Source organism: Molossus molossus, unplaced genomic scaffold (assembly GCF_014108415.1).
Source record: "Molossus molossus isolate mMolMol1 unplaced genomic scaffold, mMolMol1.p scaffold_m16_p_7, whole genome shotgun sequence".
NCBI lineage: Eukaryota > Metazoa > Chordata > Mammalia > Chiroptera > Molossidae > Molossus > Molossus molossus.
The window spans coordinates 73,245,473-73,271,536 of NW_023425401.1; positions in this window are offsets into that span (position 1 = coordinate 73,245,473).

Consider the following 26,064-nt stretch of genomic DNA (forward strand, 5'->3'; position numbering starts at 1 on the left):
AAAAATGTAAGTACCCCGATGTTCATAGCAGCACTATTTACAGTTGCTAAGATCTGGAAACAGCTCACATGTCCATCAATAGATGAGTGGATAAAAAGCTGTGGTACATATACACAATGGAGTTCTATGCATCTGTAAGAAAAAAAGATTTCTTATCCTTTCAGACAATATGGAGATATTTGGAGAGTATTATGGTAAGGAAATAATCCAATCAGATAAAGGTAAATATCACATGATCTCACTTATTTGTGGAATATAGTAAACAAAACAAACTGATAAACAGAATGTACTCTAAGACATGTGACTTGGTCACTCCATGGATGTGACTTGCTTTTTGTACCTGGGGACAAATTGAAATATAGTTTTATATTTTTGTATGTGTCTTTCTAAATTTCCTAGTACCATTTATCGAAGAGGATTTCTTTATCCATTGTGTGCTTTTGGTAACTTTGTCAAAAATTATTTGTCCGTGTATGTTTGGTTTTATTTCTAGAATCTTAATTCTGATCCATTGGTCTTTGTGTCCATTTTTCTACCAATTCCTCAGAAGAGGAGGATTAGGGGAGGAAACCTCAGATGAGGAGGATGGGGGAGGAAAGAGATAGAACACAGAACTTATATGCATGTATGCTTAAGCAATGGACATAGAAAACTATGCTGGGGGGTGGGGTAAGATCAGGAGAGGGGTATCAATGGGAGAAAAAGGAGAATCATCTGTAACAAAAATAAATTAATAATTTAAAAAATCCACTGCTTTCCCAAATACTAATAATACAATTCCTCAAAAAAATTCTTTTGCAATTGTAACAAAATATAAAATACATAGAAATAAACAACAAAGACTGAAGGAAGGACTGATATACTGAAAATGACAAAGTATTATTAAAAGAGATTGAAAAGGATACAATAAAATGAAGAGATATTCGCATTCATGGATTGGAAGAATCAACATAATTAAAATGTCCATAGTGTCCAAAACAATATACAGATTTAATATAATTCCCATTAAAATCCAAATGGCATTTTTGAAAGAAATAGAACAAAAAATCATCAGATTTGTACGGAACTACAAAAGACTCTGAAAACCCAAAGCAATTGTGATATAAAAAGAACAAAGTTGCCCTGTTTGGCTCAGTGGTTAGAGCGTTGGCCTGCAGCCCAGAAAGACCCGGGTTCAGTTCCTGCTAGGGGCACGTACCTCAGTTGCAATTTGTCCCCAGCCCTGGTTGGTCATGCAGGTGGCAGCCACTCAATGTGTTCCTTTCATGTCGATGTTTCTCTCTCTCTCTCTCTTCATCTCTTTCCCTCCCACACTATCTGAACAAAAAATAAAAAAAAATATCCTCAGATAAGGACACACACACACAAAAAGTACAAAGAGATATTACTCTACCTGACTTTAAATTATACTACAGAGCTACAATAATCAAAATAGCATGGAATTGGTAGGAAAATGGATACACAGACCAATGGAACAGAATTAAGATCCTAGAAATAAAACCAAATATATATGGACAAATAATGTTTGACAAAGTTACCAAAAGCACACAAAAGATAAAGAACTCTTTTTCAATAAATGGTACTAGGAAATTTAGAAAGACACATGTGAAAAATATAAAACTATATTGCAGTTTGTCCCCAGGTACCAAAAGCAAGTCAAAATGTATCAAAGACTGCCCAGCCAGTATGGCTCAGTGGTTTAGTGTGGACTCATGCACCAAGAGGTTGTCAGTTCAATTCTTGGACAGAGCACATGCACAGGTTGTGGGCCAAATCCCCAGCAGGGTCATGCAGGAGCACCAAGCAGCCAAGCAAAGTTCTCTATCATTGATGTTTCTATCTCTCTCTTCCTCTCACTTCTCTCTCTAAAATTAATTTTAAAAATGTAAATGTATCAAAGACTGAAATATAAGATATGAAACAATAAATTACATAGAAAAAACATAGGTATTAAACTCATGGACCTTGGTCTTAGAGAAGATTCTATGAATTTGACCCCAAAGGCAAGGTAACTAAAAGCAAAAATGAAATTGGACTATATTAAACTAAAATACTTCTGCACAGAAAAATAAAACACAAAGAAAACAAAAAGGCAACAAACTATATGAGAGATGATATTTGCAAATCAGCTGTGATATGTGTGGTTCATATATCTATATCACTAGCTACTAGGGAAATGAAACTCAAAACTACAATGAGATATCACCCCACATCTGTTAGAATGGTAGTTATTAACAAGACAAATACTAACAAGTATTAAAGAGGTTGTGAAGATAAAGGAACCTTCACTCACTGCTGGAGGGAATATTGACTGGTACAGTCACTTTGGAAAACAGTATGGCAATTTTTCAAAAAATTAAGAACAGAGTTACCATTTGACCCCGCAGCTCCTCTTCTGGGTATCTATCCAAAAACTCAAAAACATGTATTTGTACCTCTATGTTTGCTGCAGCATTATTCATGGTGACTAAGACCTGGAGACAACAACAGTGTTCTTTGATAGATGATTAGATAAAGAATATATAGTACACATATACGATGGAATACTACTCAGCCATAAGAAAAGATGAAATACTGCCATTTGCAACAACATGGATGGACCTTGGGAATATCATACTAAGCAAAACAGGTCAGACTGAAAAATCTAAACAACAGATAATTTTACTTACATATGGGATATAAAACTGAAACTCATTGACACAAACAGCAGTGTAGTGGTTACCAGAGGGAAGGAGAGGAAGGATTAGTAAAGGGTAAACTGTGACAAATATATGGTGATAGAAGATTATTTGACTTTGGGTGATAGGTACACAATGCAATATACAGATTATGTATCACAGAAATGAAAACTTGAAACCTATATGATCTTATTAACCTATGTCACCCCAATACCTTTCATTAAAGGCATAAATAAAATAAATAATATCAAGTTAAAATTATTATTTGGATTAACAGCAAATAAAGAATAAGCAATACCTACTTAAAAAAAAGAATAAAAGTATATCAAAACACAAAAATAATAACCACTATTTTAGTCTACTCCTGGGGATCTTTGAAATGTATCTGTGTATTCATAGAAACACAAAGAAATCTAGTTTTTGTCATGTCTAAAATATTTGGTCATTATGGGTGAAAATACTCTGTAATGCAATTAACATTTTATTTTAAAAATTACATGCACCTCTCCCCTATCTTTAAAATATTTTTAACACCTTCAGAGCAGGGATATATCTTACTTATTTTGTATTTTCTTCAGGGCAAGGTAAAATAAAAGTTTGTTCAGCCATTATCATGTTCATGGCAAATTTCACTTACATGAAGTTTTACTCTCAATAGAATATGTCTTAATTGTATTCTAATGTAAATAGTAAAAATATTTTCATTTGGAATTTCACTAAGACATAGGTTTTTGTTTCTGTCACTACTAGGGCTTACTAGGAAAATTAAAGTATAATATTTTTAGCATGTACTGATAAGATTTATAAATGACAATAACCTTTTAGTTATTAGAGAGGTTAAAAAACTAGAGTTCACAAATCTGTAGTATAGAATGAAAAAAATAAACAAATTAATTTCTGACAGCATAAAATAATGAAAACAAATTTCACTTTAAACAAGATTGTTTTGTTACAAAATTAAAAAAAAACATTGGAGACTCTAGAGGAAGATGGTGGTGGGCAGGACCAGAGGAAAAGTGAGTGTGTAATAGAGTGAGCTAGTGTGTGACAGAGTGTGAGTGGACTTGAAGGTAGACTACCAAACTCCTTCAGTGCAGAGACGTGGAGCAGAGACAGGAGCAACTGGCTACCACAATGAGCGGCTCTTCAGGGCACTTCTCCTTGTGCCTTGGGGAGGTCCTATCATTTTGGAAGACCTTGGGGTCTTCCTTGAAAGGAGGCAGTGGGAGCAGCTAGGGTCCAGCAATCTGAGCCCACCAGCCCACCTGGCATAATTGGATCAGTGGACACTCTGTGTCAACACAGACCAGTGCACAGTAGTAGAGCTCCCAAGGTGCTGGTTGTGGAAGCCACAAACAGATGGGATCCAAGCACCATCCCCCATTGTAGCAGCTGAAGCAGAATTGAGATATACCTCCAGCAACAGAGGCTGGGAGACATCCATCCCCAGGCAACAGAAGCACAGACTAGCATCTGAGACCCATCCCCAAAAACTACAGAAAAAGCTGAGCAGGAGTTGAGCCCCACAGGGCAACAGAACTCCCCAGCCACCAGCGGTGGGACCTGGGGTTCCAGAGGCCTGTTTCATCCAGCAGTTCACAAGAGCAGTGGGAAGCAGTGGGAAGTGGTGCAATGCAGCTGCCCGCACACGAGACATGCAGGATGCAGAGGCACCAGAGAGGCCTCTGTGACCCAGTAGCCCAAAAGAACTGTGGAAAGCCAAAGCCCAAGAGGGACTGGTGTGATCCACCTGCCTGCCAATGGGTCCTGCAGGGTACAAGGTCACCAGAGAGGCCTGTGTGACCCAGGAAGGACTGTGCAGTCCAGTTACCCAAAGGACCAGTGGGGTGCTGAAGAACTAGTGAAGCCTGTGCAACCAAGCAGGGGTTGTGTGATCTAGTTACTCATGGGACCTATAAGGTGCTGAAACACCAGAGAGGCCTGTGAAACCCAGCAAGGACTGTGCAATCTAGTTACACTTTGGGACCTTCAAGGTGCTGAAGCAACAGAGAGGCCTTCATGACCCAGCAAGGACTGTGCCATCCAGTTACCCCTGGAACCTGTGGAGTGCTAAAATATCAGACAGGCCTGTGTGACCCAGCAGGGACTGTGCCTTCCACTTACCCATGGGACCTGCAGGATGCTGAAGCACCAGAGAGGCCAGGGTGACCCAGCAGCCCATAACAGGCATAGAGCCAGGTTTCCAAAGGGACAGTGCTACCCAGTTACCTGCAGAACCTGCAGGGTGCCAGAACTCCAGATAGGCCTGTGCAACTAGCTGTGCACAAGATAGGCACAGAGGATGTGAAAATTGAGGTGGAGTGAATGGAAGCTACACAGATGATCTCCCCCAACCAAATGGGAATTACAACTAAAATAAAGACAAATTCAAAGAAAAAAGCAACAGAAAAGCAGCAGAACAGGACCATATAACCAGGGACACTGGTAGGATCTGCTGAGGCACAAGAGGGTGGTCGGCAGGGAGCCCAGGGACAGCAGCAGTCTTAGCTGTGAGCTGCACTCTTAGGAAATAAAGACCAAACCTGCTCCACAGTGCAGAGAACAGGGACAGATAATTAAAATAGCCACAGGCACTTACCTGGAAGTACGGCAGAGTAGGGGCAGACTGGGCTGGGACTCTGTGGGGACACTAGGATTTGGAGGGCACTCAGAGTTTTTGCTGAGTTGTGGCCACAAAGGATGGTGGCTAGTGTAATTCTTTCCAGAGCTTAAGGGAAAAGCAGCAGCCTCCGACCCCTTCGCAGACTCAGCCTTTCCCTGGTCAGGCAAAGAAATGAATTGAGGCTCACGAACAACCAGTATCTATCCCACCCTCTGGAAATCCTCTTATGCAGAACACCAGGGCTACATTCCAAGTCCCTGAGTAACTGAGACTACTAGCCTCTAGGAAAAAGCTAGAGAATAACTGAACCTTTCGCATGCTTGCAAATCCAGCCAGAAAAGTAAAACTTGATAGTGGTTTTTAACGTGGGCCAACCCAGGCTCATCCAAACCCAGTAGAGGGAGCCACAAACAGCAAAATACCAACACCCACAGGGAAAATTTGGCAGGCTCAAAAACCCACTGAGATAGCCAAAATGGTGAAACAAAGAAACAAATCCCAAATGAAAGAACAAGAGACATGTTTTGAAGAGGAGATAAATGAAATGCAATTAAGCAAATTATCAGAGGCAGAGTTCAGAGCCATGATCTTGAGGAAGCTCAACAGCATGAGTAAGGACATCAGCACCATGAGTAAAGATATAGAAACATTGGAAAAAACAAACAAACAAGTAGAAATGAAGTATGACATAGCAGAAATAAAGAACACATTGGAAGGACTAACCAGCAGCGTAGAGGAAGGGGAGGGCCAGATCAGTGAATTAGAAGACAGGGTGGAAAAAAATCAACCAATCAGAAAAACAACAGAAAGAAAAAAAAAACAAAACAATAAAAAACCCCAGGAAGATAGCTAAAGAAAATTGTAGGATAAATGCAAACAAAATAACAATCACATCATAGGAGTCCCCAAACAGGAAGAAAATGGGCAAGGGTTAGAGAATATATTTGAAGAAATAGTGACAGAAAATTTTCCTAACTTGATGAAGGAAGCAGGCTTTCAAGTTCAAGAAGCACAGAGAGCCCCAAGTAAGAAGAACCCAAACAGGCCCACACCAAGACACATAGTAATCAAAGTGCCAAAAATTAAAGACAAAGAGACAATCCTAAAGGCAGAAAGAGATATGCAACAGGACACCTACAAAGGAAACCCCATAAGGCTCTCAGCTGACTTCTTAACAGAAACACTACAGGCCAGAAGGAAGTGACATGAAGTAATCAAGGTCATAAAAAGCAAAAATCTGCACCAGCCAGTTTGTCTCAATGGTTGGGGCGTCACTCTGCGGACCAGAGAGTCCCGGGTTCAGTTCCGGCTGGGGGCACATAATAAATATCAAGCAAACAAACAGAAACAAAAAAATCTGAATCCATGACCAGTCTATCCAGCAAGGCTATCATTCAAAATAGAAGGTCAAATAAAGAGCATCCGAGACCAAAAAAAAAAAAAAAAAAGGCGAAGGGAATATATTAACAGCAAACAGGCACTGTAATTTATGCTAAAAGCACTACTATAATTAGTAGAAGAAATGGGAAGAAAAATATAACCAAACTAAACAAAAATGGCAATAAATAACTACATATCAATTATCACCTTAAATGTGAATGAGTTGAATGCTCTGATAAAAAGACAGAGTAGCTGACTGGATAAGAAAGCATGACTCATATATATGTCGTTTACAAAAAACACACCTCACAAAAAAAGAGTCACATAGGTTGAAAGTGAAGGAATGAAAAAAAATCTTTCAAGCAAACAAACAAACAAACAAAAAAATCTGGGATAGCAATACTCATATCTGATAAAGTAGATTTCAAAATGAAGACCATAACTAGAGACAAAGAAGGCCACTACATAATATTGAAAGGATCTATCCAAGAGGAAGATATAACCTTGGTAAACATATATGCACCAAATATAGGAGCACCAAATATATTAAAAATATTTTGGAGGACTTCAAAGGAGAAATCAACAGCAATACAATCATAGCAGGAGACATCAACACCCCACTGACATTACTGGATAGATCTTCTAGACAAAAAATTAACCAGTAAACACAGACTCTAAATAAAGCACTACATCAAATGGATTTCATAGATATCTATAGAGAATTACACACCAAAACTGCAGAATTCACATTCTTCACCAGTGCACATGGGACATTCTCAAAGACAGACCACATGTTCGGGCACAAATGAAGTCTCTACAAGTTCAAAACACTTAAAATTATATCAAGCATCTTCTCAGATTACAATGGCATGAAATTAGAAATCGATTGCAACAAGAACATGCAAAAACATTTGAGAACATGGACACCAAATAGCATATTATTGCAAAATGAATGGGTTACCATGGAGATCAAAGAAGAAATTAAAAACTTCCTGGAAACCAATGAAAATGAACTCACAACAACACAAAACCTATGGGATGCAACAAAAGCAGTTCTGAAAGAAAAGTTCATAGCACTACAGGTGTAACTCAAGAAACAAGAAAAATTTCTAAGAGACTAACCTCACAACTTAAAGAACTAGAAAACAAACAAAAAGGACACCCCAGAGCAAGTAGAAGAAAGGAAATAGTAAAGATCGAAGCAGAAATATATGACATGGAGACAAAAACAAACAAACAAACAAAAAATTCAAAGGATCAATAAAACACAGAGCTCATTCTTTGAAAAGATAAACAAGATTGATGGACCCTTAGCTAGACTCACCAAGAAACAAAGAGAACTCAAAAACACAAAAACAGAAATAAGAGGAGAAATAATAACTGACACCACAGAAATACAAAGGATTGTTAACAAATATGAACAATTATACCACAACAAACTTGACAATCTAAGTGAAATGGACAAATTTCTAGAAACACATAGTCTCCAAAACTGAACTGGGAAGAAATAGAATACTTGTACAGACCAATAACAATAAAAGAAATTGAAGATGTAATCTAGACTCTCTCAGCAAACAAAAGCCCAGGGCCGAATGGCTTCACAGGAAAACTTTACCAAACATTCAAAGAAGAACTAATACCCATTCTAGTCAAACTCTTTAAAAAAGTTCAAGACTTCCAAACTCATTTTATGAAGCCAGCATAATTCTAATTCCAAAACCAGAAACAGACGCTACATAAAAATAAAAATAAAACAACTATATGCCAATATCCCTGATCAACATAGATGCCAAAATCCTGAACAAAATAGTAGCAAATCAAATCCAGCAATACATCAAAAAATTATTGACCATGACCAAGTGGGATTCATCCCATTGATGCAAAGCTGGTACAATATTTGCAAATCAATAAATGTGATACACCACGTAAACAAAATGAAGGATAAAAATCATATGATCATATCAGTAGACGCTGAAAAAGCATTCAACAAAATCCAGCACCCATTTCTGATAAAAATGCTCAGCAATCTGGGAATAGAGGGATCATATCTCAATATAATAATGGCCATATATGAAAGACCTACAGCCAACATCATACTCAATGGGCAAAATTGAAAAGCATTTGGACATCCCTGTCTAGTTCCTGTTCTTAAGGGAAATGTATAATTGCCAACAAAATATGTTATAAGGGTTTAATTTCCAGTATATATAGAGTGCTCAGACAACTCAACAAAAGGAAGACAAAGAACTCAATTAAAATATGAGCAGAGGAACTAAATAAGATACCTCTCCAAACAGGACATACAAATGGCTAAGAAACATACGAAGAAATGCTCAACATCACTAATCATCAGAGAGATGCAAATTAAAACAATGAAGAGGTATCACCACACACCTGTCAGAATGGCCAACATCAACAAATCATCAAACAACAAGTGTTGGTGAGATTGTGAAGAAAAGGGACTCTAGTATACTGCTGGTGCGAATGCAGACGGGTGCAGCAACTATGGAAAATAATATGGTATTACCTCAAAAAATTAAATATGAAACTACTATTTGACCCAGTGATCCCACTTCTAATAATATACCCTAAGAAGCCTGAAACATCAATCAGAAATAATATATGTACCCCTATGTTCATAGCAGCACTATTCACAATAGTTAAGATCCAGAAACAGACCAAATGTCCATCAGTGGATGAATGGATATAAAAGCCGTGGTACATATACACAATGGAGTATTATGCAGCTATAAGAAAGAAAGATCTCTTATCCTTTGAAAGGACACAGAGGGACCTGGAAAGTATTATTATAAGTGAAACAAGCGAAGCAGAAAAAGACAAATACCACATGATCTCACTTATATATGGAATATAATTAATATAACAATCTGAGGAATAGGGTAGACCCAGAAACACAGAAGTAGGGTACAGACTGACAACCCTCAGAAGAGGGGTGGTAGGGGGTGGGAAGAGATAAACCACAGAACTTATATGCATGTATGTGTAACCAATGGGCATGGACAACAAAGCCAGGGAGGGGGTGGAGGGGATGGGTAGGAGGGTATCAATAGGGTAAAAAAGGAAAAATATCTGTAACAAAAATAAAATAAATTTAAAAAATTAAAAGCATTTCCCTTAAGAACAGGAACAAGACAAGGATGCCCACTTTTGCCACTCTTATTTAACATAGTACTGGTAGTCGTAGCCACAGCAATCAGACAGGAAGAAAAAAATGAAAGGGATCCAAATTGGAAAGGAGAAAGTGCAACTGTCATTATTCACAGATGACATAATACTATATGGAGAAAACCCCAAAGACTCCATCAAAATTTTATGAGACTTAAAAAATAAATTTGGCAAAGTAGCAGGATACAAAATTAATGTCAAAAAATTGATGGCATTCTTATACACCAATGATAAACTCACAAAAAGAGAAACTAAAAAAAAAAAAAAAAAAAAAAAAACAATTTAATTTACCTTCATGGGAAAAAATTAAGATACCTAGGAATAAACTAATAAACTTAACCAAAGAAATAAAGGACCTATTTACTGAAAACTATAAGTCATTGAAAAAAATAAATAGAGGATGACATAAAAAAGTGGAAGCATATGCCTTGTTCATGCATTGGTGGAATTATCATTTAAATGTCCGTACTACCCAAAACAGTGTATAGATTCAATGCAATCCCCATCAAAATACCAACAACATACTTCACAGAAGAAGAACAAATACTTGAAGAGTTTATATGGAACTAAAAAAGACCCTAAATAGCCACAGCAATCTTGAAAAAAAAAAAGGAAAATTTTGAGGGGGATCACACTACCAGATTTCAGGTTATACTACAAAGCCACTGTCATCAAAACAGCCTGGTACTGGCATAAGAACAGGCATATAGACCAGTGGAACAGAACAGAGAACCCAGAAATGGACCCAAGACAATATGCTCAATTGATATTTGACAGAGGTGGCAAGGGCATACAGTGGAGTAAGACAGCCTATTTATTAAATGGTGTTGGGAAAATTGGACAGCTACATGCAAAAAAATGAAACTAGACCATCAACTCACACCATATACAAGAATAAATTCAAAATGGATAAAAGACTTAAATGAGACTCATGAATCCATAAAAATTCTAGAGGAAAATGTAGTCAACAAAATTTCAGACAACATATGCAGCAGAATTTTCACTGATACATCACCTAAGTCAACAGAAACAAAGTAGAAAATAAACACATGGGACTACATCAAACTAAAAAGCTTCTGCACAGCAAAAGGAACAACCACCAAAATGGAAAGGCAACCCTATCTATGGGAGAACATAATTGCCAATGATACATTAGATAAGGGGTTAATTTCTAATATATATACACACTGCTCATACAGCTCAACAAAAGGAAGACAAAGAACCCAATTAATAAATGGGCAGAGGAACTAAATAAACACCTCTTTAAACAGGACATACAAATGGCTAAGGGACATGTGAAGAAATGCTCAACATCACTAATCATTAAAGAGATGCAAATTAAAACAACAATGAGGTATTACCTCACACCTGTCAGAATAGCCGCCATTAACAAATCATCAAACAACAATTGTTGGCAAGAGTGTGAAGGAAAGGGGGTTCTAGTACACTGCTGGTGGGAATGCATTCTAGTGCAGCCACTATGTATAACAATATGATATTTCCTTTAAAACTTAAAAATTGAACTGTTATTTGACCCAGTGATTTCACTTCTAGGAATATACCCCCAGAAGCCTGAAACACCAATCAAAAAGAATATATGTACCCCCACGTTCATAGCAGCACTATTTATAATAGCTATGATCTGGAAACAGCCCAAATATTTATCAGTGGTGAAATAGATAAAATGCTGTGGTACATATACACAATGGAATACTATGCAGCTGTAAGAAAGAAAGATCTCTTATTTTTTGTGATGACATGGGGGTACCTGTAGAGTATTATCTTAAGTGAAACATTCCAAATAGAGAAAGACAAATATCACATGATCTCACTTATTTGTGGAATATAATGAACAAAACAGTCTGAGGAACAAGGTAGTTCCAGTGATGTGAAAGTGGGGTACAGACTGACAATCCCCAGAAGAGGGGGTTTTGGGGGAGAGATAAACCACAGAACTTATGTGCATGTATTCGTGAACAATGGACATGGACAAGAAAGCTGGGGACATGGTTGGGAGGGAAGCATCAGTGGGGGAAAAAGGAGAAACATCTGTAATGAAAATAAATAAATTAATTAATTAAAAATAAAATAAAAAATATTAAACAGATATACATTTAAAAACTTGACTTTCATGTGTAGTCTATATTTTAATTAAAATTGATGCTCAGGTTGAGATTGGGGAAAAATCTTTTGAATGAGGAATGATAGTTTACAATTAACATTTTTATTGTATTGTGTACAATGAAGCAAATATATGAAATATAATTATTTTGATCATTATTTAAAGAGGAAAGCTGACCTCTTAATTTTTTTTCTTTATTAATTGCAGTAATACCTTTGTTTTTCAGTTTAAAGCAATGTCACTAATGTTGGTCTAATTTTTTTTCCTCTGAGCCACCATATTTAAGAAACAAATAAACTGGATTTTTAGGAGCTAACAGTCCATTAAGATGTCATGGCTTATGCACTCTTTTGACACATTTTTTCTCTTGGCAATGAAGAATAGAATTTTAATTGGATTTTGATTGAGCTGGTGTATAATCCAATGCTTACCGTTTTTTATTTGTTTGTTTAATTGGAACTTGTTAAGAGTTCAAAGATTCATAATACATTCAAGTGGCTATTATATCTGAAGAATTAAGGCCATTATTGTTGCTTTTAACATCTTCTACTTTATCTAGGAAATGTTTGAATGTATATGCAACTTTTAAGAAAATAATATTGGATTGAATGCTGAATTTAAATTAACACTGTTTATCACTGAAAAATATTTCAATGTTGTCTTTGTGAAAAATACTTGTGTCATATAGAAAGACAATGATATCCTTATCAGCCTTAACAGATTCAGTCCTTATATTTCTTCTAGGATCATTTCTGTCTCTCTTAACTGACTTGTAGAAGTAAATACAGTAACTAAGGTCACAATATAATTGTACATCTTGCTGCCATATTGAAATTTATTTATTCATTTATTCAAACAAAATAATTTATTAATATTTTTAAATAATATATTTTTAGACTTTAGGCCTTAGAATTTCATAGCGTATAGCTTAATCTAGTCTTCAATTTTAATTTACTTATTTTATATTTAATATTTTTCATCAGGAGATATATCTACTTCTTCAAGGTAGAATTAGATATGTTTTAGAAGCATATTTGTTGTAAATACAACACTGTTATCTAGGTATCTTATTTTTATTATTTTTGAGGAAGAAAGCATAGTCTTAACCTCATATAAAGAGGTGATTACATGTGTTTGATGTTACAACTCAACATTTATTAGCTGTGACTTTACACAGACTGGTGTCCACATAATTTTCTATTTCTCAAATCTAAATTCAATTACACAGAACAGTTCTTTAAACACAGACATAGAAAACCACCATTTCAAGATGATTACTTTCACCAAATAGAACTGGAAATATGCAGTTTTGAAATGTTTTATCTTACCCTAAAATAATTTTTGGGAACAATGCACAAATTAACTTTTACCTCCTGAAACAAAACTTAAAATTGAACAAAAATAAAAAATTTAACCACATATACATATCATTATACAAAAAAATTAAGGACATCACATGAGCACTCTAGTACCTGGATTGGTTGACTTACTATTCAATTTTACTTATTTTTCTCCCTCCCTCCCTCCCTCCCTCCCTCCCTCCCTCCCTCCCTCCCTCCCTCCCTCCCTCCCTCCTTTCTTTCTTTCTTTCTTTCTTTCTTTCTTTCTTTCCTTCCTTCCTTCCTTCCTTCCTTCCTTCCTTTTTGGTATGTGCCCCTACAGGGAACTGAACCCGAAACTCTCTGGTATGCAGGCCGACACTCCAACCACTGAGCCAAATTGGCCAGGGCACTATTCAATTTTAAATATGTTTTATTGATTTTTTTTTTTTTTAGAGAGAGAGGAAGGGAGAGAAAGAGAGAGATAGAAACATTGATGAAAGGGAAACACTGATTGGCTGCCTCCTGCATGCCCCCTACTAAAGATCAAGACTGCAACTCAGGCATATGCCCTGACCAGGAATTGCACCAGCAACCTCTTGGTTCATGGGTTGCTCATCCACTGAGCCACACCAGCTGGGCCAATTTTAAATAAGAAAAGAAAATTTTCTTCAAATTGAGGGTTTCCCACAAAGATCTAGTTATAAAATATATCAAAGTTAAAAAAAAAACAACTGTCATTTGACAAGTAGATGACAAGTAGAGTTTATTTTTTAGAAAAAGATATATTCATGATTATTATATATTAGCCTTACCAAAAGGTATCTTGATTTTTATTCAAATTTAAATAAGCAAAGATAAAAATAAGTGGACATTTTAATTATTTCATTTATAAGAAATCTTCTGTGTATATATATTCATATTTATATCTTTTTTTACTTTTTTCTTGATTGATTTTTTTTAAAGTTTTTATTTATTAATTTGTTTTTGTTACAGATGTTTCTCATTTTCCCCCCATTGACACCCTCCTCCCCTTCCCCATGGCCCCACTCACAGCATTGTTGTCTATGTTAATTGGTCAAGCATACATGCATGTAAGTTCTGTGGTTTATCTCTTCCCTCACAAAACCCCCTCCTCTGAGTCTTGTCAGTCTGTGCCCCAAATTTATGTCTCTGGGTTAATTTTATTCAACAGTTTGTTTAGTTCATTATATTCTACAAATAACTGAGATCATGTCATATTTGTTTTTCTCTGCTTGGCTTGTTTCGTTGAGCATAATACTCTCCAGGTCCTTCAAAGAATAAGAATTCTTTCTTTGTTACGGCTGCATAGTTCTCCATTTTGTATATGTACCACAGCTTTGTTATCTATTTGTCTACTGAGGGACATTTGGGCTGTTTCCAGATCTTAGCTATTGTAAATAACGCTGCAATGAACAAGGGGTATATATATTCTTTCTGATTAGTATTTCAGGCTTCTTAGGGTATATTCCTAGAAGTGGGATTACTGGGTAAAATGGCAGTCAATTTTTAAATTATAAGGTAACATCATATTGTTTTCAATAGTGGCTGTACCAGTCTGCATTCCCACCAACAGTGTACTAGACTCCCCTTTTCTCCACACCCTCGCCAACACTTGTGTTTGATGATTTGTTGATGGCAGCCATTCTGACAGGTGTGAGGTAATACCTCATCATTGTTTTAATTTGCATCTCTCTGATGATTAGTGATGTTGAGCATTTCTTCATATGTCTCTCAGCCATTTGTACGTCCTGATTGGAGGGAGGTCTATTTAGTTCCTCTGTCCATTTTTTAATTGTTTTTTCTTGTCACCCTTTTGATGAGATGTATGAGTACATTATATATTTTGAAAATTAACCCCATATCTGACATATCATTGGCAATTATGCTCTCCCATACAGTGGGTTGCCTTTCCATTTTGGTGGTTGTTACTTTTGGTGTGCAGAAGCTTTTGAGTTTGATGTAGTCCCATGTGTTCATTTTCTCCTTTGTTTCTGTTGTCTTAGGTAATGAATCAGTAAAAATTCTGCTGCGTATGATGTCTTAAATTTTGTTGCCTACATTTTCTTTTACAATTTTTAAGGATTCATGAGTCACATTTAAGTTTGTTATCCATTTTGAGTTTATTCTTGTGTATGGTGTAAGTTAATGGTCTAGTTTAATTTCTTCACATGTAGCTGTCCAATTTTCCCAACACCATTTATTAAAGAAGCTGTTTTTACTCCACTGTATGCTCTTGTCCTCTTAAATATTAATTGACATATTGTCTTGGGTCCATTACTGAGTTCTCTATTCTACTCCATTAATCTATCTGCCTGTTCTTGTGCCAATAGCAGGCTGTTTTGATTACAGTGGCTTTATATTACAACCTGAAATCTGGTGATGTGATCCCTCAAACTTTGTTCTTCTTTTTTAATATTGCTCTGGCTATTAGGGGTCTTTATTGTTTCCATATAAACTTTTGAAGTATTTGTTCTAGTTCTGTAAAGTATGTTGTTGGTATTCTGATGGGGATTGCATTGAATTTATAGAGTGTTTTGGGTAGTATGGACATTTTAATGATGTTAATTCTTCCAATCCATTAACATGGTATGTGCTTTCACTTTTTTATATCTTCCTCTATTTCTGTTTTCAATGACCTGTAGTTTTCTGCGAATAGGTCCTGTATTTCTTTTGTTACGTTTATTCCTAGTTATCTTAATATTTTGGCTGCAATGGTAAATGGGATTGTTTTTTGTTTCTCTTTCTCTGAATTCATCGCTGGTGTATAAGAATGCCTTCAATTTTTTTATATTAATTTTGTATCCTGCTACTTTGCCAAATTCATTTATTAAGTCTAGTAAATTTTTGACTGAGTCTTTGGGGTTTTTGACATATAGTATTATGTCATGACAGTTTCACTTCCTCCTTTCCGATTTGGATCCCTTTTATTTTTTTCTTCTCTTTGATTGCTGTGGCTAAAACTTCCAGTACTATGTTAAATAAGAGTGGCAAAAGTGGGCATTCCTGCCTTGTTTCTGTTTTTAAAGGAAATGCTTTTAATTTTTGCCCATTGAGGATGATATTGGCTGTAGGGCTTTCATTATGTCAAGATATGATTCCTCTATTCCCAGATTCTGAGTATTTTCATCAGAAATGGGTGCTGGATTTTGTTGAATGCTTTTTTAGCGTCTATTGGTATGATCATATGATTTTCATCCTTCATTTTGTTTATATTTTGTATCACATTTATTGTATCAGACTTGCGTCCCCTGGGATTAATTCCACTTGGTCATTGTAAATAATTGTTTTGATGTATTGCTGGAATTGATTTGCTAGTATTTTGTTAAGGATTTTGGCATCTATGTTCAGCAGAGATATTGGCCTGTACTTTTCTTTCCTTGTAGTGTCTTTTTCTGCTTTTGGAATTAGAATTATGCTGGCTCATAAAATGAATTTGGAAGTCTTCCTACTTAAATTTTTTGAAATAGATTGAGAAGAATGGGTATTAGTTCTTTTCTGAATGTTAGGTAAAATTCCCCTGTGAAGCCATCTGGGCATGGGCTTTTGTTTGCTGGGAAAGTCTTCATTACATCTTTAATTTTTTTGCTGTTATTGGTCGGTTTAAGTTTTCTATCTTTTATCCATTTAATTTTGGGAGACTATGTTTTTATAGAAATTTGTCCATTTTGCTTAGATTGTCAAATTTGTTGCTGTATAATTGCTCATAATATTTGTTAACAACCCTTTGTATTTCTGTGGTGTCAGTTATTATTTCTCCTCTTTTATTTCTGATTTTGTGTATTTGGGTTCTCGCTCTTTGTTTCTTGGTGGGTCTAGCTAAGGGTCCATCAATCTTGTTTATCTTTTCAAAGAACCAGCTCTTTGTTTCATTTATCCTTTGAATTGTTTTTTTGGTCTCCATGTCATTTATTTCTGCTCTGATCTTTACTATTTCCTTCCTTCTACTTGTTCTGCAGTTTTCTTTTTGTTTGCTTTCTAGTTCTTTAAGTTGTGAGGCTGGATATTCTATTAGAATTCAAAATTTTCTTGCTTCTTGAGGTAGGCCTGGAGTACTATAAACTTTCCTCTCAGAACTGATTTTGCTGCATCCCATAGATTTTGTGTTGTCGTGTGTTCATTTTCATTGGTGTCCAGAAAGTTTTTAATTTCTTCCATGATTTCATGGTAACCCATTCATTGTTCAATAAAATGCTATTTAGCCTCCATGTTTTCAAATGTTTTTGCATGTTCTTGTTGCAATTGATTTCTAGTTGCATGTCATTGTGATCTGAGATGCTTGATATGATTTCAATCTTCTTGAACTTCTAGAGACTTAGTTTGTACCCTAACATGTGGTCTGTCTTTGAGAATTTCCCATGTGCACTTGAGAAGAATAGGAATTCTACAGTTTTGGGGTGTAATATTTTTTAGATATCTATGAAATCCATTTGATCTAGCGCTTCATTTAGAGTCTGTGTTTCCTTGTTAATTTTTTTGTGTAGAAGATGTATCCAGTGATGTCAGAGGGGTATTAAAGTCCCCTGCTATGATTGTATTGCTGTTGATTTCTCCTTTGAAGTACTCCAACAGATTTTTAATATATGTAGGTGCTCCTATATTTGGTGCATATATGTTTACCAAGGTTTTCTTTTTCTGTTGGATAGATCCTTTCAATATTATGTAGTGGTGTTCTTTGTCTGTAGTGATGGCTTTCATTTGAAATCTACTTATCAGATATGAGTATTGCTACCCCAGGTTTTTTTTTTCCTTTCCATTTGCTTGAAAGATTTTTTCTATCCCTTCACTTTCAACCTATGTGAGCCTTTTGTTGTGAGGTGGGTTTCTTATAAACAACATATATGTGAGTCATGCTTTTTTATTCAGTCAGCTATTCTGTGTCTTTTATCAGAGCATTCAAACCATTCACATTTAAGGTGACAATTGATATGTACTTATTTATTGCCATTTTTGTTTAGTGTGGTTATATTTTTCTTCCTGTTTTTTCTACTAATTACAGCAGTGCTTTTAGCATATATTGCACTGCTGGTTTGGTGTTAATATATTCCCTTAGCCTTTTCTTGTCTTGAAAGCTATTTGTTTGACCTTCTATTTGGATGATATCCTTGCTGGATAGAATAGTCTTGGATTCAGAGCCTTGTTTTTCATGACCTTGATTACTTCATGCCACTCTCTTATGGCCTGTAGTGTTTCTGTTGAGAAGTCAGCTAAGAGCCTTATGGGGTTTTCTTTGTTGGTAACCTGTTGCTTATCTCTTGCTGCCTTTAGTATTCACTCTTTGTCTTTACTTTTTGGCATGTTAATTACTATGTGACTTGTTGTGGGCATGTTTCGGTTCTTTTTACTTGGGGTTCTCAGTGCTTCCTTTTTGAACTTGAATGCCTTCTTTCTTTACCAAATTAGAAAAGTTTTCTGTCACTATTTTTTCAAATATATTCTCTAACCCTTGTCCATTTGCTTCCACTCACGGACTCTTATGATGCTAGTGTTATTACATTTTTAGTTGTCCCACAGTTCTCTTATGCTATCTTTCTGTTTTTTTTTCCCATTGTTTTTTCCTGTTGGTTTTCTGAATGGTTGATTTTTTTCTATCCTGTCTTCTAGTTCACTGATTTGGCCCCCAGCTTCCTCTACTCTGCTGGTTAGTCCTTCCCATGTGTTCTTTATTTCTGCTATGTCATTCTTCATTTCTACCTGGTTGGTTTTCAATATTTCTATATCTTTATTCATGGTGCTGATATCCTTACTTATGCTGTTGAGCTTCCTCAGGATCATGGCTCTGAACTCTACCTCTGATAATTTGCTTAACTGCATTTTATTGATCTCATCTTCGATTGAGTTCTCTTGTTCTTTTATAAAGGACTTGCTTTTTGTTTCACCATTTTGTCTATCTCAGTGGGTTTCGGGGCATGCCACACTTTCCCTGTGGGTGTTGGTATTCTGCTGTTTGTGGTTCCTTTTACTGGTTTGGATGAGCCTGGATGGGCCCACGTTAAACACCAATGTCAAGTCTTACTTTCCTGGGTAGATTTGCAAGCCCCAGAAAGGTTCAGTTATCCTCTATCTTTTTCCTAGTAGCTAGTAGTCTCAGTTACTCAGTGCCTTGGTATATAGCCCTGGTGTTCTGCATAAGATAATTTCCAGAGGGTGGGATAGATGCTGGTTGTTAATGAGCCTCAAGTTGCATTTGATTGTCTCACTTGGGAAAGTTTGAATCTTTAAGAAGGGGGCTGCTGCTTTTCCCCACAGCTCTGGGAAGGAGCAGACTGGCCACTGTCCTTTGTGGCTGCAACTCAGCAAAAATTCTGAGTGCCCTCCAAATCCTAACTGTCCCCACAGAGTTCCAGCCTGTCTTGCCTCCCTCTCCTGTAGCCCCTGGGTGAGTTGCTATAGCTAATTTAGAGCTCTGTCCCAGCTCTCCACACTGTGGAGTGGGCTTGATCTTTATTTCCCAAGTGTGCTGCTCACAGCTAAGACTGCTGCTCTGTGTAGGCTCCCAGCCCACCACCCTCTCGCGCCTCTGCAGATCTTATCAGTGTCCCTGGTTATAGCAGTGTCCTGCTGCTTTTCTGTTGCTTTTTTCTTAGGATTTGCCTTTATTTTTGTTGTAATTCCTGTTTGGTTGTGGGAGATCATCTGTGTAGCTTCCATTCACTCCACCTCCATTTTCCCATCCTCTATGCTTATTTCATGCACAGCTAGGTTGCACAGGCCTCTCTGATGCCCTGCAGGTCCCGTGGGTAACTGGATTGCATCATCCCTTTGAGAACTGGGCTCTATGCCTATGTTATGGACTGCTGGGTGGCACAGGCCTCTCTGGTGCTTCAGCACCCCACAGGTCCCATGGGTAACTGGATGGCACAGTCCTTTTTGGGTCACACAGGCCTCTGTTGTTTCAGCACCTTGCAGGTCCCATGGGCAACCAAACTGCACCATTCCTCCTGGCTTGCAACGGCCTTTCTGGTGCTTCAGCACCCCACAGGTCCCACAGGTAACTGGATTGCACAGTCTCTACTGGGTCGCACAGGCCTCTCTGGTGCCCCCGCACCCTGCAGGGCCAGTGGGCTAGCAGCTGGATATCACTAGTTTCTTTCTGGCTCCACCTTCCTAACGCTTTTGTGGGCTGCTGGGTCACACAGACTTCTCTGGTGCCCCAGCACCTCGCAGGACCCATGGGCAGTTGGACTGTACCAGTCCCTCTTGTACTCTGCCTTCCCACTTCTCTTGTGAGCTGCTGGACTGCACAGGCCTTTGGGGAGCCCCAGGTTGCACCACTGGTGGCTGGGGTGTGCTGCTGCCCCATGGGTCTCAACTCCTGCTCAGCTTTTGCTGTAGTTTTTGGGGATGGGTCTCAGCTGTTCATCTGTGCTTCTGTTGCCTGGGGATGAATGTCTGCTCCCCAGCCTCTGTTGCTGGGGTTATATCTTGAATCTGACAGGGCTGCTACTGTGGGCAATGGTGCTGGACTCCTGGCTGTCCATGGCATTTGCACCCAACACCTTGGGAGCTCCACTACTGTGCACTGGCCTGTGTTGACACAGAGTGTCCACTAGTCTGATGGTGCCAGGTATGCTGGTGGGCTCAGGTTGCTGGGCCCTAGACACTCCTACTGCCTCCTCCCAGGGAAGATCATGGATCTTCCAAAATGGTGGGACCTCCCCCGGCACAGGGAGAAGTGCCTTGAAGGGCAGCTTACCATGGTAGGTGGCTGCTCCTGTTCACAGCACAGGAAACTTCTGCTCTGAGTCTCTGCATTGCTGCGGTTTGGTCATCCCCTTCGCATCCACTCACACTCTCTCACAAACTAGCTCACTCCCTCACAGACTCACCCTCCCTCAAGTCTTGCCTGCTGCCATCTTCAGTGTTCAACTTCTCTGGACTACTTCTTTTTAACTTGTATTTGTCTTGCTTTCCATCTTCAATGTCTTATTTATCTTTCATATGCTAGGACCAAATCAAAAATAGTGCTAATAACCCAGCCAGTGTGGCTCAGTCGCCTTCCACTTTTTCTATGGATCCATCTGTTACATATTTACCCACTATTAGGCAAAAGAATGTGTTGTATCTTGACAGAACAGGGCCTATGAACATATTGTTTAGGCTATAAATTACAAGATAGTTGATGGATCATTTTTGTTATCACTGACAAGTTTATGCTTGCTACTAAAACAACTTCTGGTTTTCAGCTTTTTAAAAAGCTTTTGTTGTTGTAATTAATCCTCACCTGAGGACATTTTACTATTAATTTCTAGACAGAGTGGAAGGGAGGGAGAAAGAGAGAGAGAGAAACATTGATGTCAGAGAGACACATTGATATGCTCCTCCTATGTGACCACAACTGGGGCTGGGGATTAAACCTGCAACCCAGGAATGTGCCCTTGACTGAAAATCAAACCCATGACCCTTTGGTCTAAGGGCTGACATTCTAACTGCTGAGCTAAACTGGTCAGCACTTAAAAGCTTTGTATAGGGATATTATTTATAAAAGATAATTGTGAGATGTACATTTAAAGGTAAACTTTTTGAAAAAAGTCTTAGTATATAATACATAAGTTGGTACAAAGTATTAAATGTAGAGTTAGAAGATATAAAATTAGTTCTGTACACTAGCTCTTCTTAACTTCAATGTCATATTAGTGCCATAATGTATAAGTAACTTTAAACAATAATGTGCCATAAAATGTAAAACACTGAATTTATTGTTGATCATTGATAGTAATATGTTTTTATTCAGACTATTTAGAACAAAGTTCAGTGATAAGATTTGGAAAAGTCTCATCATGGAAATAGGTCTTGATATAGACTGCAAAGGAAAATAAGACTTGGATAACTCATGGAGAATGGAAATTTCTTAAAGGTAGAGAAAACAGGGTCTTTAAAAAGTCTTTTAGATTAAACTGAGCAGATTGGGAAATGGTAAGATGAATGATCAGCTGGTATGAAGAATGTGTTGAAAGAAGTGAGAAAACATATACCATACTTCTGATTAAAGAAATCTTTTTTCTTTTTTTTAATTTATTTATTTTTTATTAATTAATTTTTGTTACAGATGTTTCTCCTTTTCCCCCCACTGATTCCCCCCTCCCCTTCCCTCCCTGCCCTTTCCCCAGTTTGTTGTCCATATCCACTGTTCATGCATACATGCATATAAATTCTGTGGTTTATCTCTTCCCCACCACCCCCCTATTTAGGGGATTGTCAGTCTGTATCCCACTTCCGCTTCTCTGGGACTACCCCCTTCCTCAGACTATTATGTTCATTATATTCCACAAATAAGTGAGATCATATGAAACTTGTCTTTCTCTGTTTGGCTTGTTTCACTTAGGATGATACTTTCCAGGTCCCTCCATGTAGTCTCAAAGAATAAGAGGTCTTTCTTTCTTACAGCTGTGCAGTACTCCATTGTGTATATGTAGCACAGCTTTTTTATCCATTCATCTACTGATGGACACTTGGGCTGTTTCCAGATCTTAGCTATTGTAAATAGTGCTGCTACAAACATGGGGGTACATGTATTCTTTCTGATTGGTGTTTCAGGCTTCTTAGAGTATATTCCTAGAAGTGGGATCACTGGGTCAAATGGAAGTTCAATTTTTAATTTTTTGAGGTAACACCATATTGTTTTCCATAGTGGCTGCAACAGTCTGCATTTCCACCAGCAGTGTACTAGCGTCCCCTTTTCTCCACACCCTCGCCAACACTTGTTGTTTGATGATTTATTGATGGCGGCCATTCTGACAGGTGTGAGGTGATACCTCATTGTTGTTTTAATTTTCATCTCTCTGATGATTAGTGATGATGAGCATTTCTTCACATGTTTCTTAGCCATTTGTATGTCCTGTTTAGAGAGGTTTCTATTCAGTTCCTCTGCCCATTTTTTAATTGGATTCTTTGTCTTCCTTTTGTGGAGTTGTATGAGCACTCTATATGTATTGGAAATTAACCCCTTGTCTGATATATCATTGGCAATTATGCTCTCCCATACAGTGGGTAGCCTTTCCGTTTTGATGATTGTATCTTTCGCTGTGCAGAAACTTTTCAGTTTGATGTAGTCCCATGTGTTCATTTTCTCCTTTGTTTCTATTGCCTTAGGTGATGTGTCAGTAAAAATTCTGCTGCGTATGATGTCTGAAATTTTGTTGCCTACAGTCTCTTCTAGGATTTTTATGGATTCATGAGTTGCATTTAAGTCTTTTATCCATTTTGAGTTTATTCTTGTGTATGGTGTAAGTTGATGGTCTAGTTTCATTTTTTTGCAAGTAGCTGTCCAATTTTCCCAGCACCATTTATTAAAGAGGCTGTCCTTACTCCACTGTATGCTCTTGCCACCTTTTTCAAATATTAATTGAGCATATTGCCTTGGGTCCATTTCTGGGTTCTCTGTTCTGTTCCACTGGTCTATATGCCTGTTCTTGTGCCAGTACCAGGCTGTTTGATTACAGTGGCTTTGTAGTATAACCTGAAATCTGGTATTGTGATCCCTCCAACTTTGTTCTTCCTTTTCAAGATTGCTGTGGCTATTCGAGGCCTTTTTTGGTTCCATATGAACTTTTGAAATAATTGTTCTAATTCTGTGAAGTATGTCATTGGTATTTTGATGGGGATTGCATTGAATCTATAGATTACTTTGGGTGATATGGATATTTTAATGATGTTAATTCTCCCAACCCATGAACAAGGTATGTGCTTCCACTTTTTTATATCTTCCTCTATTTCTTTTTTCAATGACCTGTAGTTTTCTGCGAATACGTCCTTTATTTCTTTGGTTAAGTTTATTCCTAAGTATCTTAATTTTTTTGCCACAATGGTAAACGGGATTTTTTGCTTAGTTTTTCTTTCTGTGAGTTCATCATTGGTGTATAAGAATGCCATCGATTTCCTGACGTTAATTTTTATCCTGCTACTTTGCCAAATTGATTTATTAAGTCTAGTAACCGTTTGATGGAGTCTTTCGGGTCTTCTATGTACAGTATCATGTCATCTGCAAACAATGAGAATTTCACTTCCTCCTTTCCAATTTGGATTCCTTTTATTTTTTCTTCCTGTCTGATTGCTGTGGCTAAGACTTACAGTACTATGTTAAATAGGAGTGGTGAAAGTAGGCATCCTTCCCTTGTTCCTGTTTTTAAGGGAAATGCTTTTAGTTTTTGCCCATTGAGTATGATGTTGGCTGTAGGTCTTTCATATATGGCCTTTATTATGTCTATATATGATCCCTCTATTCCCACACTGCTGAGCATTTTTTATCAGAAATGGATGCTGGATTTTATCCAAGGCTTTTTCAGCATCTATTGATATTATCATGTGGTTTTTATTCTTCACTTTATTTATGTGGTGTATCACGTTTATGGATTTGCGAATATTGTACCAGCCTTGCATCCCTGGGATGAATCCCACTTGGTCATGGTGGATAATTTTTTTGGTGTATTGCTGGATCCGATTTGCTAGTATTTTGTTTAGGATTTTGCCATCTATGTTCATCAGGGATATTGGCCTGTAGTTTTTTTTCTTTGTTGTGTCTTTTTCTGGTTTTGGAATTAAAATTATGCTGGCTTCATAAAAGGAGTTTGGAAGTCTTCCTTCTTCTTGAATTTTTTGAAATAGTTTGAGGAGAATGTGTATTAGTTCTTCTTTAAATGTTTGGTAAAACTCCCCCGTGAAGCCATCCGGACCTGGGCTTTTGTTTGCTGGGAGAGTCTTGATTACATCTTCAATTTCTTCTGTTGTTATTGGTCTGTTGAAATTTTCTATCTCTTCCTGATCTAGTTTTGGGAGACTATGTGTTTCTAGAAATTTGTCCATTTTGCTTAGATTGTCGAATTTGTTGCCATATAATTGTTCATAGTAGTTGTTAACAATCTTTTGTATTTCTGTGGTGTCAGTTGTTATCTCTCCTCTTTCATTCCTGATTCTGTTTATTAGGGTTCTCTCTCTTTGTTTCTTGGTGGGTGTAGGTAAGGGTCCATCAATCTTGTTTATCTTTTCGAAAAACCAGCTCTTTGTTTTATTGATCCTTTGAATTGTTTTTTGGGTCTCTATGTCATTTATTTCTGCTCTGATCTTTACTATTTCCTTCCTTCTACTTGCTCTGGGGTTTTCTTTTTGTTTGCTCTGTAGTTCTTTAAGTTGTGAAGTTAGATAGTCTATGAGAGATTTTTCTTCTTTTTTTGAGGTAGGCCTGTAGTGCTATGAACTTCCCTCTCAGAACCGCTTTCGCTGCATCCCATAGATTTTGTGGTGTTGTGTCTTCATTTTCATTGGTTTCCAGGAATTTTTTGATTTCCTCCTTGATCTTCTCGGTGACCCATTCATTGTTTAATAACATTAATAACATGCTATTTAGCTTCCATGTGTTCAAATGACTTTGTATGTTCTTTTTGCAATTGATTTGTAGTTTCATGCCGTTGTGATCTGAGAAGATGCTTGATATAATTTCAATCTTCTTGAACTTGTAGAGACTTAGTTTGTGCCCTAACATGTGGTCTATCTTTGAGAATGTTCCATGTGCACTTGAGAAGAATGTGAATTCTGTAGTTTTGGGGTGTAGTTCTCTGTAGATATCTATTAAATCCATTTGTTCTAGTGCTTCATTTAGAGTCTCTGTTTCCTTGCTAATTTTTTGTCTAGAGGATCTATCCAGTGATGTCAGCGGGGTGTTGAGGTCCCCTGCTATGATTGTATTGCTATCGATTTCTCCTTTGAAGTCCTCCAGAAGATTTTTAATATATTTTGGTG